The 15,824-nt window shown below is 41.2% G+C and overlaps 1 long non-coding RNA gene across 1 annotated transcript; it reads right to left on the reverse strand.

Moving 5' to 3' along the window:
• Positions 1 to 14,873: 14,873 nt before the first annotated feature.
• Positions 14,874 to 15,362, reverse strand: LOC145435644 (uncharacterized). The gene is made up of 2 exons (XR_013913926.1): positions 15,307 to 15,362; positions 14,874 to 15,026 (listed from the first exon to the last, which is right to left on the reverse strand). It is a non-coding gene; the product is annotated as an uncharacterized LOC145435644 (long non-coding RNA).
• Positions 15,363 to 15,824: the final 462 nt, after the last annotated feature.

Raw genomic sequence — 15,824 nt, forward strand, 5'->3', positions numbered from 1 at the left:
CATTGACTGCAACAGCTATTGAAGTATCTTACATAATAAATTCCTTGAGTACTGATTTGATCTTTATGCTTCAACGTTATAGTTTACATCAAATACAATATATTCCTTGTATATGTGGATAAATCAACGACTATTGTATCGATTCAAGCATCCCGCTCGCCAGGTAACTTAATGCGGATGGACAACTGTAGTTCGGGAGAGGAATTGGGAGGTTGACTTTTTTTTTAGTCAACCGAGCAAAATGTGGTCTTTTAGTGAAACTTTTGTGAAAATATAAATGCAACTTTTTACTTCAACTTTTGTCAAAAATAAATGCAACTTTCCACGGATTTAACTGCAACAAAAACTTGCCCTAGTTATCACTTATCACGGTGGAGCAGAGCTGATTGATCCAGAGATGATTTGAGTGAAATTTACGCCCGAAGCCCTTCCTGCTGCAACCATAACTATATATAAAAGTTTGAGCCTATTAGCAGTGTTTACGCGAGTGGTTCAGTCGTTTAGATATGTTAGGCGGCAAATAAAACCGAATCCGTTCATTTTCGAGGCGTGAGGTCAGTTGATATGTAAATATTGAGGTTATCCAGTCGGCACGCACCAATGAAATTAAAGAATAGTATAGTTGCATTTTGCTATAATTACTAGGGATGGTGTGAACCTCTGAAAGGTTCAGGTTCGTGTGAACGCGAACCTTTTTGAAAGGTTCTGTGTGAACACGAACGTGAACCTCGTGACGTCATGTGACGTCATATTGCTAATTCCAGCCCTATCTTCCAATGAAGTGATAGCCTATATTAATGTACACGATACCTAGCGAAGACTCGGTCCACATAATGCCACAATGCTGAAGTACATATCGGCGTTTTAAACGTCGCTTTATGTATCAACAGCGGTAATCAAAGGATACAATAATTGCGTAAAATCAATACATTCCGTCGCTTTGCCAACAATTTCGACGAGGACTTACCAAGGAATATAAGCTTACGCCTTAACGGTCTTAGCCAGACCGGACAATGTGTTCGGAGTCTGAGTATTGCTACATTGATATTGAGCAGAGTGTACAACGGGTTTCAATACTCGCTACGGATACCACAAACAACAACTAGTTATGCAGCAGTAGCAAGCACCTTAATCGCACGGATTTGGTTTTAATGATACAGTAAAGATATGAAGTCAAGATTGACCCCGTACGCCCGTTCGATTTTTTACATCAGAAGACGATATCAATGTCATTGATTGGTTGAATGATTAAGCATCATTCGCTGACTACGTATATCGCTCGTGATGTTGTGTGATTGCGGGTCAAGCTCACAGCAGATAGTCACTAAATATTCACAAACGGAAAGCTGGTTATTCCGAGAACATTTTTGCAACAAAGCAACTAAAACTTTTAAGGTTGTCAAGGTGCATGGTGCATGCTCGTTAAGCGTTGATTTTTTATGCTGCCAGCACCATGCAAGGAGTGGCCCGCAGTTGAAATGCAATAAATTTGAGCCAAAGATCTTATAATGGATTGAAAAATTACCTTGAATTGAAAATTACAATTTACCAAAAGGTTCACAGTGCAGAACCTACCAAGGTTCTGTTGTGAACACGAACCTCTAAATTTCCGAGGTTCACACACAGAACGCGAACGTGAACCTCACGTTCACACCATCCCTAATAATTACCGCTAACTGCCGAGAACGTGCAGAGACTCGACTCGACTCACATACACCTGAGGCTTGATCAGTGGTTTCCAACATTGGCGATATCGCCCCCAGTGGGCTATTTTAAGGAACAAGGGGGCGAAAATACCATATGGGGCGATTGGTGGCCGAAAATGTGAGAACGTAAGTAAGTTACATTTAATTGAAACGACAAAAATGCACACGTATACGGATTACTAGGCATATAACGCGAAGGTTGACTAACAATGGTCAACTAAACGGAAAGTAGACGTCGAAAACGACTTTCCGTGCACCTGCTCGAAAGCAAATGACCCATTTCTAGTGAATACACCAGCGATCAGGGCTGTATCAATAAATTTCCCGTTTATATGTCTTCTTTTTAGGATCCGTAAATATAGGGGGGGGTTCTGTCGAGCTTGATTAGGGGGCCATGAGTCAAAAAGGTCGGGAACTACAACGTTAGATTGTAATTCATGAAAATACACGGCTTTCGTTCACAGTTTGGGTCATTTGTAATTTCTCTGCATAGAGCGGCGGAAGAAACTTTCGTGCTGCTATTGCATTGTTGATATTGTTGTATGCTAGCTGTATGTTGTTCAAACGCCGGTAATTTATCGGGATCGTGGTAATTGGGTAAACAATCGGCTGCGTTGAAGGTCGGTGTCAGTGTCTGCAGCGGAAGCGATGCAGCGGCGATTATGTTGACTAGAAATCGCAGATGATAATAACTGACAAGGTAATATGGGATTAGGACTCCTGGTGCTAAATCTATACTTGGGTTTGCATTGTTTTAACCAATTACTATCGAAATCACATATTCACACGCTTATAATATCATGACGATTTGACAAAACGTATAATCCCCGTAATAACTGCGCAATCCTATCTAGCTGGCGCAAAGATGTATCTCAATCAAAAGTTCGTGACGAAGAGAAATGTCATTTATAATCGTATGTCCGTTTCCACGAGCAATCTACGCTGTAGATAGTTGTACAGTTGATTAAAAAACCTACATTTAAACGAGCCATCATAGTAATACTGATGTTTTACATGCCTACCCTATTGCGCAATTAAAACCGATGACCTCAACATATCAAATTTTTCTTACGCCTACCTACTGTTAGAGTAAATCAGATTTGACCTGCATAGCTCTGTAGATAGTGCTGCGCGCAATGCATTTTCACACCAGGTGTAGTCGGTAATAATAATTATTATATTTTATTCTGGGTGCTCAAATAGACTTGCCGAATTGCGTTATTTACTCGACTGTTTATGATTTCGGACTGCTTACACTTCTCATTGACTATTTTAAATTTCTTTGGCCAACCTAGGCCAAGAATATTTACTCGTTTACTTACTTGGAAATCGGTACATTTACGCCGTTATTTCTTCTTCAACGTAAGGGCCGACGAGGACTGCCTTGACTACTGCAAATTGCATAGTGCAATTTAAGCAAACTTGCAAATTTTTGTCAACCCAACGAATTTCAGGAACTTCAATCAGAATTCGCACTATTGCGCAGGTACTCGGCATCGTGAACTTGTCCTCAAATCTAGGGAGCCGGGATGCGTTATTTCCTTCGTATACCACGTGGAATAAATTCTATACAAGCTTAGCGACTATACTTTCAAATGTTACTGACCGACTGCCCGATGCTATATTGAGATAACAATATATAGAATGTGAACTCAGCCGATATGGTTGTTGCATATAGAATGTGAACTCAGCCGATATGGTTGTTGCATATATAATAGCATCTTATGAAATACGTCGGAGCCAGAGCTATCCCTCAAATAACTGGCTCCAGCTCCGGCTCCGGCTGAATTTTATGTAGATATCCGGCTGCGGCTCCAGCTCCGGTAAAAAGGCACGGCGCCGGAGCCCTGGCTCCGGGCTCCGGCTCTGGCTCCAAAGCCCTGGATGATTCCTGACTGGAAATTGTGATTCGTACTTGGGCGCAATCTTTTTTAGAATTACTCGAACTCGGACTGAATGTGTGATAAATAAAAATGACTCGAGTTGAGTCGGGTCAAACGTACAATCAGAGAAGGACTTGTAACGAGGAATGCCGTGACTTGGTACAACCGTGGACGCAACCAACTATCAAGCTGTTATGGGGAATAGTAATATATCAAAATTTTATAGCTTGCGCTGCGTCCCGTATTAAACTATCTAAGCAGGCCGGTATGGCAACCATTGGCATTATGTTGCTCTTTGATGTTTCGTTAGTTAGGCCTACATCCTGCATCGTCTTCGGTATGTCATCGATGTTATTATTGCCAATTGAAGGTGGCGAGTAAAGTAGTGCCTTTGTCATATTCTAAAATATTCTTCCTATAATTGTGACACGTCAAATGTCCGCTATAACCTGCAAAATTATAATGCGACAGCTTTTGCGATGTCATGATGAATTTGTACTCTTGTATGGTGTCTATAACTAAGTATTTCGACAAACTATACCAAACTAAGTATTTCGACAAACTATACCAATAAGTAGGCCTAAAACAACAACTTTATTCAAATATTTGAAAATGTTAATTTTTTTCTTGCCATGCGGGAATTCCCAATAGTAAATTATATTGTCACGATGTGTGTGGAATTCAAGTCGGCAAGGTCCCGTTAAATAAGACGTAGTAGGAAAGACATTAAACACCTGCTGCGGTCCGCGGCTCCATCAAAAACTCTGGTCTATACATTTGCGAGCAAATATTGTCGACCATGAACATTACCAAGAGAAAGCTGCATTGCAATTTAACAGATTACTACTGGTTTCTACGTCCGACATGCAGCCAGAGTGCAAAGAACTTGTTGACAATTATGATCGAGCACAGATGTCTCACTGACTTCAACAGCTATTGAAGAATTATACATTATTAAATTATTTGAATACTGATTTGGTCTCTATATGCTTTAACGTTATAGTTTACATTAAATACAATATATCCCTTATGTAGGTGGATAAATCCGCGATTATTGTATCGATTCAAGCATCCCGATCGCCAGGTACTTGATTATCCCCTATCAGGCCCGCCGACTTGAGTAGTTTCCCGCCACTGATCTAAATCCCCGCATCGAACGTGGACGTGTAGCCTATACACGCAATCATATGCTTGGCGCCTGGCCATGGAGAGTTCCATCGTCGTACACGTTTCAACATAGCTCCAGATTTCAAGTCATTATGTCACACCGGAAACTCTGCGATTTAAACTACTCGCGGCTCATCACCCGGAAAGTGTCGCTATCGATGTCTTTATCATTGCTGAAGTGAAGACAGCGATAGTATCATCCATTAACTCATGGATTAGTAACCTATTTATCACGAGTCATATATGGCCTTCTGGTGATATGACATAGATCTTTGATAAAGTTCTTATTCTAAACTCAACACATGCGTTCTACTTACCAATTTTGCAGAAATAATATTTTGAATCTTTGTTGCGGCTGGAGTCGTTAATCTTATGAAAGATTAGACAAGGGTTTGTGAGTTTAATACAGCAGCGCATCCAGCGGATTATCGATCCACCATCAATAAGGTCAATGTAACATCATGTCTGAGCTATTTACCAATAATGGCAAATAAATATATAATTTAAGTAACAAGGGCAATTCTGACCCCCACGATTCGTGTGACGGCATTGCATCTTAGTACTGATGGGTTATGGGAGTTTGGCTAATTTTCGCGTGATGAAGTCGGAGTCGTGAAAACTGTGGTGAGTTAGGGTTAGGGTTATGGCCTACTCGACAAATGGCCTGTTTTTAGTGAATACACCAGCGATCAGAGATATATGAATAAACTTTGTGTTCATACATCTTCTTTTTAGGATTCGTAAATATGGGGGAGGGGCAAAATTTTTGTCGAGCTTGATTAGGGGGCGATGAGTAGAAAAGGTAGGGAACTACTACGTTAGATTGTAATTCATGAAAATACACGGCTTCAGTTTACAGTGTGGGTCATTTATGTCATTTTTTGGCATAGACCGGCGGAATAAACTCGCGTTCTGCTATTGTATTGCTGCTATAGTTGTATTCGAGCTATATGTTGTTTAAACGACGGTAATTTATCAGGATCGTGGTAATTGGGTAAGCAATCGGCTGCGTTGAAAGACAGTGTCTGTGTCTGTCTGCAGCGGAAGCGATGCCGCTGCGATTCGGCTGACTAGATATCGCAATTGATAATAATTGACTGACCAAAACTAGGTAATGTGGGATTCGGGCTCCAGGTGCTGAACCTATACCGGGGTTTGCATTGTTTTAACCAATCAATATCGACATCATATATTCAAACGCTTATAATATTATGACAATTCCACACAGCGTATAATCGCTGTAATAGCTGCGCAACCTTACCTGGCTGGGGAAAAGATGCATCTCAATCAAAAGTTCGTGATGAAGAAAAATGTCATTTATATTCGTATGCCCGATTCCACGAGCAATCTACGCTGCATATAGTTGTACAGTTCCTTACAAATCTAAATTTAAATGAGCCATCATGGTAATACTGATGTTATACATGCTTACCCGATGGTGAAATTAAAAACGATGACTTCAAGATAGCAAATTTTGTCGTACGCCTACTCCTTGTTGGGGTAAATCCGACTTGACATAAGCCTGCATAGCTCCGAAGGTAGTGATGCATGCAATGCATTTTCACACCGCAGGTGGTCAGTAATGGATTATCATACTTATTTATGTCGGGGTGCTCAAATAGACTTGCCTAATTGCGGTATTTACTCGACTGTTTATGATTTCGGACTGCCTACATTTCTCCTTGACAATTTTAGGTTTCTTTTGCCAACCTAGGCCGACGATGACTGCTTTGACCACTGCTGGTTGTCACCAGCGATGTTCGCATAGTGCAATTCATGCTAATTTGCTAATTTTAGACAACTCCACGAATTTCAAGGATTTAAATCAGAATTCGCGCTATTGCGCAGGTACTCGGAATCGTAAACTTGCAGCATTCAAATCTAGGGAGCCGGGATGCGTATTTCCTCTGTCTATCACGTGGAATACATTCTATTCAAGCTTAGCGACCATACTTTCAGATGCTACTGGACGACTGTCCCATGATATATTCGGATAACAATATATACATATAATTGCTGAATATCCGCATCAAGAAAACTTTTGGAAAAGTGATTCCTATTAATATATGTAGGTAACAATAAATAAGACGCTTCATCAACATTCTGCGTTCCCGAAATTCTGGCTACGTCGATGTCGTGGTGGCGACTTGACACAACGGCATATTCTGGACCTCGTCTACACACGCCAGGTTTATATAATACGAGAGTATATATTTGCAACATAAATATACGATGGGCTAACGAACACAAAAAAGAATATATGTTCCATTGCGTATAATTCCATTCGACATCGTAGCTCGGAGACTTCGCTACCATCACGCCTTTGCCATAACGACCTTGACTCCGGGAGGGTAATCATGCAGCGAAATTGGCCTGCTCCGTGATTGCACTCCGGCGACAGATTGATTATTTCGCTTCCCCCTTCTTTTGTGCCAGTACGAATGGGCCAACTCGTCATCTTCGCGGATAGGTGCAAGCAATACCGGCTGTTCATTCTAACCTACTGTTATATAATGCGCCCGCGAATAGCCTCCTGGGATTGGTATGGGATCCGATCGTCTTCTTGGTATGGTAGTTGATGATGCCGGTTTTGTTCTATTATTGCAACAGTCATCTTCGTATTGAGGCTTGCTGTTCTGCGTATTACAGGGGTGGCCAACCTTTTTGGCCAAAGGGCCACATTTCATTGCCGAACCATCGCGCGGGCCACTAGCCGCGCAAAGCGCGAAAAATTTTCAAAGTTTATCGGTCAATATAATTGTTATATTGAGTATATTAAGGGTCTGCTGTATATTGCTGGGCTCAGTTTGCATGAACTGGACTATTCGGTGCCTGGACATATCGATATCTAAAGCTTCGGCGTACATGCGTTAATCATTTTATGCCTATGTTTCATTGTCAACGGTCTTTCTGCGAGTGCAAACGCAATGTCACATGTTAAACGAAACTTTCTCTCGTAATTGCGATTATAATTAGACTTAATCTGGTGCATTGGGTGTTCTTTCATTTTCAGGAGAGGGTGACAATATTAAAAGCAAGATATCGAGTGACAACATATTGCGGGAAGCAGGAAGAAAGTTTTTACTTTAGATAAATCTACCGCAGAATATTCTGCTTTATTGTATTGTACGAAGGTCTACCAAAATTTGACTGGCTTATATTGATTTGCCAATGCGTCGAAACGGATATTTTGGTCATCACATCCCCAGTGCTGCGGCCAGACTAATCAAATTTATGGTTGGCCATGCAAGTTCACAATCTGGGCAATCCATTTTTGGTAATATTACTAATTTCTAAAATTACCTCGCGGGCCACTCAATACCTTCTCGCGGGCCACATGTGGCCCGCGGGCTACGGGTTGGCCGGCCCTGGCGTATTACGATGCCGACGCGGGAAGATAGACATCTCAGAACCCATAATTTTATATATCTATATCGCTCCTCTGCAAGATAATATGTATAACTTCTATTCCAGTCGACCAGACTTTTATACTCCTCTTGTTCTGTAGTTCGACGCAGGTGAGCAAATCCATTGCGATCTTTGAAAGCGGAGCTTTCCCGCTGCGCTTCCCCCATTATAGTTGTCTCGAATCGAATCGAATCGCTGCGCATATCCGGACTTATCACTTCATAAACATGATAAAATGTCTGGGCAAATTGCTGGGCATGATCAAGCTTGAGGGAGCGGGTAGGCCATTGCATGTGTCTGTTCGCCTATTTCGCAATAGTCTATAATGCGTCATTTTCTCTATTCAAAGAAGGTACCCATGGCCGCTTTTCCTACTATTCCTCATTTCCAGAGTCAAGTTCACATTCAATTTATGACGAACAGACTTTTTTTTAATTTCCTTTTTTGTTCGCGACTGGGCAACTTGTTTTCAATTATGCTCAGCAGGCTTCACCTGTCCGTCGGTGCTCCACAATTCGATTACCGAAATATCTTTCTTCGAGTTGACCAAGTTTACTCAGTGTTGTGGAGGGACACGCATCGTACGAATTAAAATATAGACATTCAATATATGATGAACGGACGTTTTTAATTTTCCATTCTTGTGCGCGGGAGAGCAACGTGATTTCAATTAGGCTCAGCAGGCTTCACCTGTCAATCGAGCATTCACAATTCGATATACTAAAGATCCTTCTTTGAGTTCAAGTTTATTTAGTCATGTGGAGGGACACGCTGTGAATCTTCGGAGGTGACTTGGGATGGCATTGGACTCACTATTTACGCATCTGTTGGCGACAAAATCGTACGCAATGAAATATAGACATTCCCGATATTGCATTAAGGTTTATACGATGAATTTGGTATCATATTGAATTATCATGGTTGGTGATCAGCAGTGATCAATTGTTCGTGTATTCGAGCGCAACGCTACTGAACACTGATCAACCTGGGTTCTTCAGCCAGCACAAGTATGTTGTCAAATTCAATCTATCCAATCATACAACATTAGTCATATATTCTGAGGGCGATGCAACTCAAATGATGACAAGAATGAATAAACTAGCGATGTCGTGAACGTGGTGAGGTTCACGTTCCCGTTCTACGTATGTAGCTGAGAAAATTTGAAGGTTCGCGTTCACAAACTAAATTTGATAGGATCTGCAATGTGAACCTTGTTCATGTATTACTATTTGTCACGTCATGATAACGTGTCTTTGGTTGAAATTCCTTGCCTTTCAACTTCGGGCCACAACTGATGTCGAGATAGCGCTACATTTACAAGTACAACACCAATGGGTTGTGGGTTTGTGGATTCGAGTCCAACCAAGGTAGACTTCAGAATTCCAGCCCAAGTGTTGGAGGTTTATCTGGGCTCATTTTCACCACGTGATCCGCCTAAGTGGTGTCTTATAGGATCCTTGAAGATGGCCGTGCTACAAGTCGGTAAACACGGAATCAAAAACAGAGACTACAGGTCTGGTATAAAAAATGTAGTCGAAACACCGTGGATATCAAGCAAACAAACAAACAAACTTCGGACTACTCACCGCCAATCGCCGAAAGCATGAACAAAGAAACTCAACACTAAAGGAACACGCACCTTGCCACAAAACACGGTAACTCTACACTAGTTCATCCCAAAAGTCTTCGGCCCTGTTTTCCAGAAAACCATTCGGACAAATTTCATCGTGAATTCTCATGATAAAGCCATACTTTCTGCATGTCTCGCTTATTCGCTGCAGTCCCGAACACACTGAACTTGGATATGTAAGAACTATCGCAGGATTTTTTGCAATAAATTCAACAAATATAACACACATATCAACAGATAGCTCTGACACCGTGTCGACCCAAAATTATGCCCTTTGCGGTTCATACTTTAATAAACCTTGAATGAGCAAAATTTTGCGTTACAGTAACAAATGTGAGTATCTAATCATGGTATTTATTTTACTATCCTCGTGCCTCGCGCTAATCGAACAGTTATAACGAAAATATAATGATTGTTTAGCGCAAGAAAGCAGAATGTAAATTTGACGTCATTCATCCAGCCGGTCGCAGGCTCAGATGGGCTCATATACTGTGTGTCTGCCACTACACCAGCTTCCAAACCACGCTTTTTGTTACGTATTATTTATAGTGCGAAAATATTAATTTACTACTGCTTGTGAGAGCTACGATTAGTGGTGCGTCGTAATTAAACAAGTTTTTGCAATTGCGTCTCAACTTCAACAGTTACACTGCCCTTGAATTTCCTATTATGATTATTTGAATTATTCCACGTCACAAAAATTAACAATTATTCACGATTTTCATTCGCACTCATCCGGATTCTTCATTCGCACCATTCGCACCACCTTCGTCATTCGCACTTAACTGGGATTTTCATTCGCACAACCGCGAACCCTCACACAGGTTGAAATCACTGTATTAGACTGTTGCCAGTGTGCAAATCCTAAGACCCACAGTATAGACAAGAACAATAATCAATTGGGCGGGTCAGCGAGTCGTCGACGATCGCAATTCGCCAAATAGAGCGCGTCTTATCGTTTATCACACACAACACTAGAGCAAGTTTTTGCAACTTTTTTACAGCTTCCGACAGCTTCCTAGATAATCAGAATCTATGTACTTCGATGTTTTAAGGTGTCTGGAGGAATTTTATAGTGCAACGTTTTGCAACTTTTCTTTATTTCTCATGCCAATTTTTACTGCAACTTTTACCAAATGGTGCGTATAAATGTAAATGAGTGATTGAAAAACATGCCACAAACTATTTTTCGTATGGTTCTATTCTCTTTCATTTGCATCACAAAGAGCTATATCAGGGGTCGCCAACTCAAAATGGGTAGCGGGCCACTTTTCAAAATTTATAGAGGCCGTGGGCCGCATGACTTCATTATCGAGATACAAATAGACAACACCGTTTAACAACCACGTTTTGATAACTCTACGTCAGTACAACTCTGTGCTCTCTGACATGGGCGACGGGCATGGTTACCACAAAAGAAATAATATTTTATTGAAAAAATACAATTACAACAAAAAATATCATGATCATAAATTTCAATATATTTTGAACTATGAGCTGCGTACGATACCGGACAACACTCTGCAGAAACTAAAACAGGGGCGGCCAACCTTTTTGATATTGACGGCCGCATTTCAGTGCTTAATCGTAATGAATTAATCGGAGGCCAAAAACCCACGGTAAACTGTTCATATTTATTGCCGGTACACACCGTGCTAATCTATTCACTCACATCGGCTTACTTTGTGCACCGAAATCGTGAGTAGCCATGTTATGAACAGACACAGTGATACGTTCTGTAGATGCGCGAAGCGCGATACTTTTTGAGTGAATTCCGTCATTAATATTAGTATAGTTTCACATATTACTATCAAATATATATCTTTTCCCGCAGCCCATGTGTTCAGATTCACTGGTAGATTAAACGCAGGGGGTTTCTACGAAAATTTAGGGAAGTTATTATTGCTGTGCTGCATCTTTGGGTGGGCCAATTGTTATTAGTCCCCTTTGCTGCATGCTTTTATTTCTTAACCTCCCATCGGGATTGTCGTTATCATACGGGAAATATGTTAGATTCGCTCAAACGTATAGGCCAGGCCTACCAGGCACAAATTTCCTTCGTGATGAGGAGAACACGATTACCAATTGGTATTTTGTTATGGAGCGCATAATTTTCCTCTGCTGTTCGCATCTGTACTGTGGAACTCAGATTACAAAGGACACTACTATATTAAAATCGAAATCAACTCGCATTAAACCACGCGCGACGCGAAGAAAATTTCAAGAATGAATTGAAGCCTCTCATTAATTATATAGGGATTCAATTCGTAAACTCAATTTGGGTATTGACGGGCGCCGACACATAGTTTAATTCGGTATTGACGGCCGCATAATTTTCCTTCTACTGTCACAGATTGACCACCCCTGGACTAAATAATCTATAATGGGGTTAGCTAGACACGGTACTTGCTGGAAAACCATTTCTCGTAAACTATGGTGTTTTGGACCGCAAAAATCGTTTTTCAAGCGCCTGGTCTTGGCAGTGGTGTGATATTGCATGTCCCGGCAATATTAGGCTCACCATATTTTGGAAATCTAAAAAGAGCACACTTTTTCAGAAATTTGAGACATGCAAAACCGGTGAATTTTTCCCACTTTGTGATCGGTTGACTAAAAAAAGGTCATCTTTCGGCTCAGAGCTCAAAATACCGTTTTTCTCTCCGCATTGCTAGGTGGATCACTAGAAAAAGGTCGTCCTTCCGCTCAGAGCTAATATCACCGTTTTTCGCTCCGAAATACCCGCCGGAGCGTCACTTATGTGCTAATTTAGGACATATCACTCGCCATTTGCTCTGAATCTGACCTATATTTTCAAAAAAGAGGACAAAATCTCAAAAAAGAGGACAAAAGGGCGTCCTCCGAGGACACTTTCAAAAAAGTCACAAAAGAGTACAAATCTCTTAAAAGAGGACGTATGGTAACCCTAGGCAATATGCCCATTCAAATCAGCAAATTCTTCCTCCGAAGCCGTAACAGCTAGTTAGGAATAGCGGTAGGCACAGGTGAATGACTTACTTTGAATAACAACAACAATATCTTTAAACTGAAATCATTTCCAGCATTTCAAAATGCTTACGAAGCGTTCTTCCGAAATTTCCTGAAATCAGGCCGCGGGCCACAAAATATGACTTCACGGGCCGCATGCGGCCCGCGGGCCGCGTGTTGGTGACCCCTGAGCTATATGGTGGGTTAGCTGCATCTCACTGTTATCTATGACACAATGGCTTGTAATCAACAAATTCAAATATCCCTGCTAGACAAGACTGTGCCCGAACAATATGTAAATAGGTCCCTCTGCTAATTCTGGCGTTTAAATTTGAGATAGTTTCCCATTTCACCAATACCCAGGAGAGAACAGCGAAAATGACATTTTCACTGGGCCACCTTCTTCGGGCTATTGAGTTTGGTAAACTTGCCGAGAGTGTGTTTTTCTGCAATACCATGGGCCTAGTTGGCAGACCTAGGGGGTTTGGGGTGTGTTATTTGATTGTTTTAAAGGGGGGGGGGGTATCGCTATGATGTTTGGCTTTTTTGGGGAGAATTATTCACGCATTGCAAAATTCTCTTGCTGTGTGCCGAGAAAAATGTAATTTTTGGCGGTTTCGCCAGACCGTCCGTTAAATGGTAGAGTAACAAATTTGACAGCTCTGCAGGAACTAGGTTATGCAACGGAACCTTTCGAACATCTCATATTATAATAATGCAACCAAAATTGTAAATGCAACTTTTTATTGCAACTTTTGTTAAAATTATATGCAACTTTCTCGCGATTTTAGTGCAACGAAAACTTGCCCTGGGTATCACTTATCACGGTGGATCAAAACTCCACAATCCAGATATGATTTGAGTGAAGATTTACTCCCCGGGACCTTCCTGCCGCCACTGTAGCTATATTCCCTAGCTTGAGACTCGTAGCAGTTTTTCACGCAAGTGGTTCAGTCGTTTAGATATGGTAAGCGCCAAATGAAACCGAAGCCGTTCATTTTCGAGACATGAGATCACTTGATATGCAAATTTTTAGGTTATGCAATCTGTACGCACCACAAAAAAATTAAAGAATGGTTGCATTTTGCTCATTACCGCCAACTGCCGGGATCGTGGAAAGACTCGACTCGACTCACATACACAGTACGCTTGATCAGTCGTTTCCAATGTGGGCGATATCGATCCCAGTGGGCGATTTTGAGAAACAAAGTTGCGAGAATACCTGATGGGGCGATTGGGGGCCGAAAATCTGAGAACGTCCAGTAAGATACTTTTAATTGAAACGACCTGAAAATGCACACGAACACGGATTAGTCTGCATATGACGCGAAAGTTGACTAGAAAAGGTCAACTAAACTCAAAGTAGACGTAGAAAACGGCTTTCCGAGCACCGGCTCGAAAAAATCGCATGTTTTTAGTGAATGAAACAGCGATCAAAGCTATATGAGTAAATTTTCCGTTCATATGTCGTCTTTTTAGGATCCGTAAATATGGAGGGGGTATAATATTTTTGTCGAGCTTGATTAGGGGGATATGAGTCGGAAAACGTCGGGAACTACTACGTTATATTGTAATTCATGAAAGTACATGGATTTCGTTTACAGTGTGGGTCATTTATGTCATTTCTTTTCATAGAGCGGCAGAATAAACTCGCGTGCTGCTATTGCATTGTTGCTATTGTTGTATTCGAGCTGTATGTTGTTTAACTCTTTCGACGCCGCGTATCCCCATATGTTCGCTAGAGATTGTCTTCAAAACGCCGCGTATCCCCATATGTTCGCTAAATCGAGAGAGCGTATTTTTGTCTCGAAAATCTGACATGCCGTTTTGCGTCCATGGCAGTCGGGGCATTGTGTGGTAATGAATTCAAAATTCAAGACTTGCTACTAAGAAACAATTTTGCTGGATTACCTGTACGAAATAGTAACTTTATTTGATATATATTTCCACGACGGTAATGATTTTCAATAGATGCCAATACCTAAAGACATTTTACATCATTATCACCAATCTTTAGCGATATATCGCGCGTTAAGTTAATATACGGATCTACTGAAGCCACCAAGTCAGTACATGTACTGCGACAACACAGACTTCACACCAATATATACGTATTTATTCAAGTTTTTCATACGTAAAATTGCATCTGGAGATGACGAGGACTCAACGGAGACAAATAATGATGTTTTTGTGCAGATCGTTGCTTGTAATCGTACACAAATGGGCTCCGTCGGTATGTTACTGCGCCTGAAAAACAAACTTGAGTACCGGTACTAGCAGAAGTCAAATTTTCGAGCCATTATTGCGGATTTGACGTCACAATGATAACCTTGAAGCATCGACGGCCGAAGATCATGTCGGCAGCAGTATTTCACGACGGTTCTGAACCTCCGCATTGCCATTGAAAAGGAATTAACGAGTTAAGGATAATATATTATCAATATATAATATAATAAGAATATTCTGTGAAATTTACAACGTCACAGCTAATCTATAAGTACCATAGAAACACCAACAAAATCCATACCTTGGCAGCAGCGCGCCTGAAATCAGCCAAACTTCAGTTCGTACCGAAGCTTGTCCTAGCAACACGACAGCATAAATCAAGGCACGTTACGCATCATTAGATAGATATCGTTCGCGGCTACAATACGGACGTAGGTACGTCTCGGTAGCTAAGGTAGCGACGAAGTTACGATCGGTTGAAATTGGGGTTATTTGGGTAAAATCGCGGCGTTTTGAAGACAATCGTCAAATATAGCTCGGCGTCGAAAGAGTTAAAGGGCGGTAACTTATCGGGATAGTGGTAATTGGGTAAATAATCAGCTGCGTTAAAGGTCGGTGTCTGTGTCTGCAGCGGAAGCAATGAAGCGGCGATTATGCTTACTAGAAATTGCAGATGATTATGACTGACAAAGGTAATGTGGGATTAGGACTCCTGGTGCTAAACCTATACCGCGGTTTGCATTGTTTTAACCAATTATTATCGACATCATATATTCACACGCTTACAATATTATGACGATTTGACAAAACGTATAATCC

This window comes from Botryllus schlosseri, chromosome 3 (genome assembly GCF_051294905.1).
Source record: "Botryllus schlosseri isolate E-star chromosome 3, Bs_hap1, whole genome shotgun sequence".
Classification (NCBI taxonomy): Eukaryota; Metazoa; Chordata; class Ascidiacea; order Stolidobranchia; family Styelidae; genus Botryllus; species Botryllus schlosseri.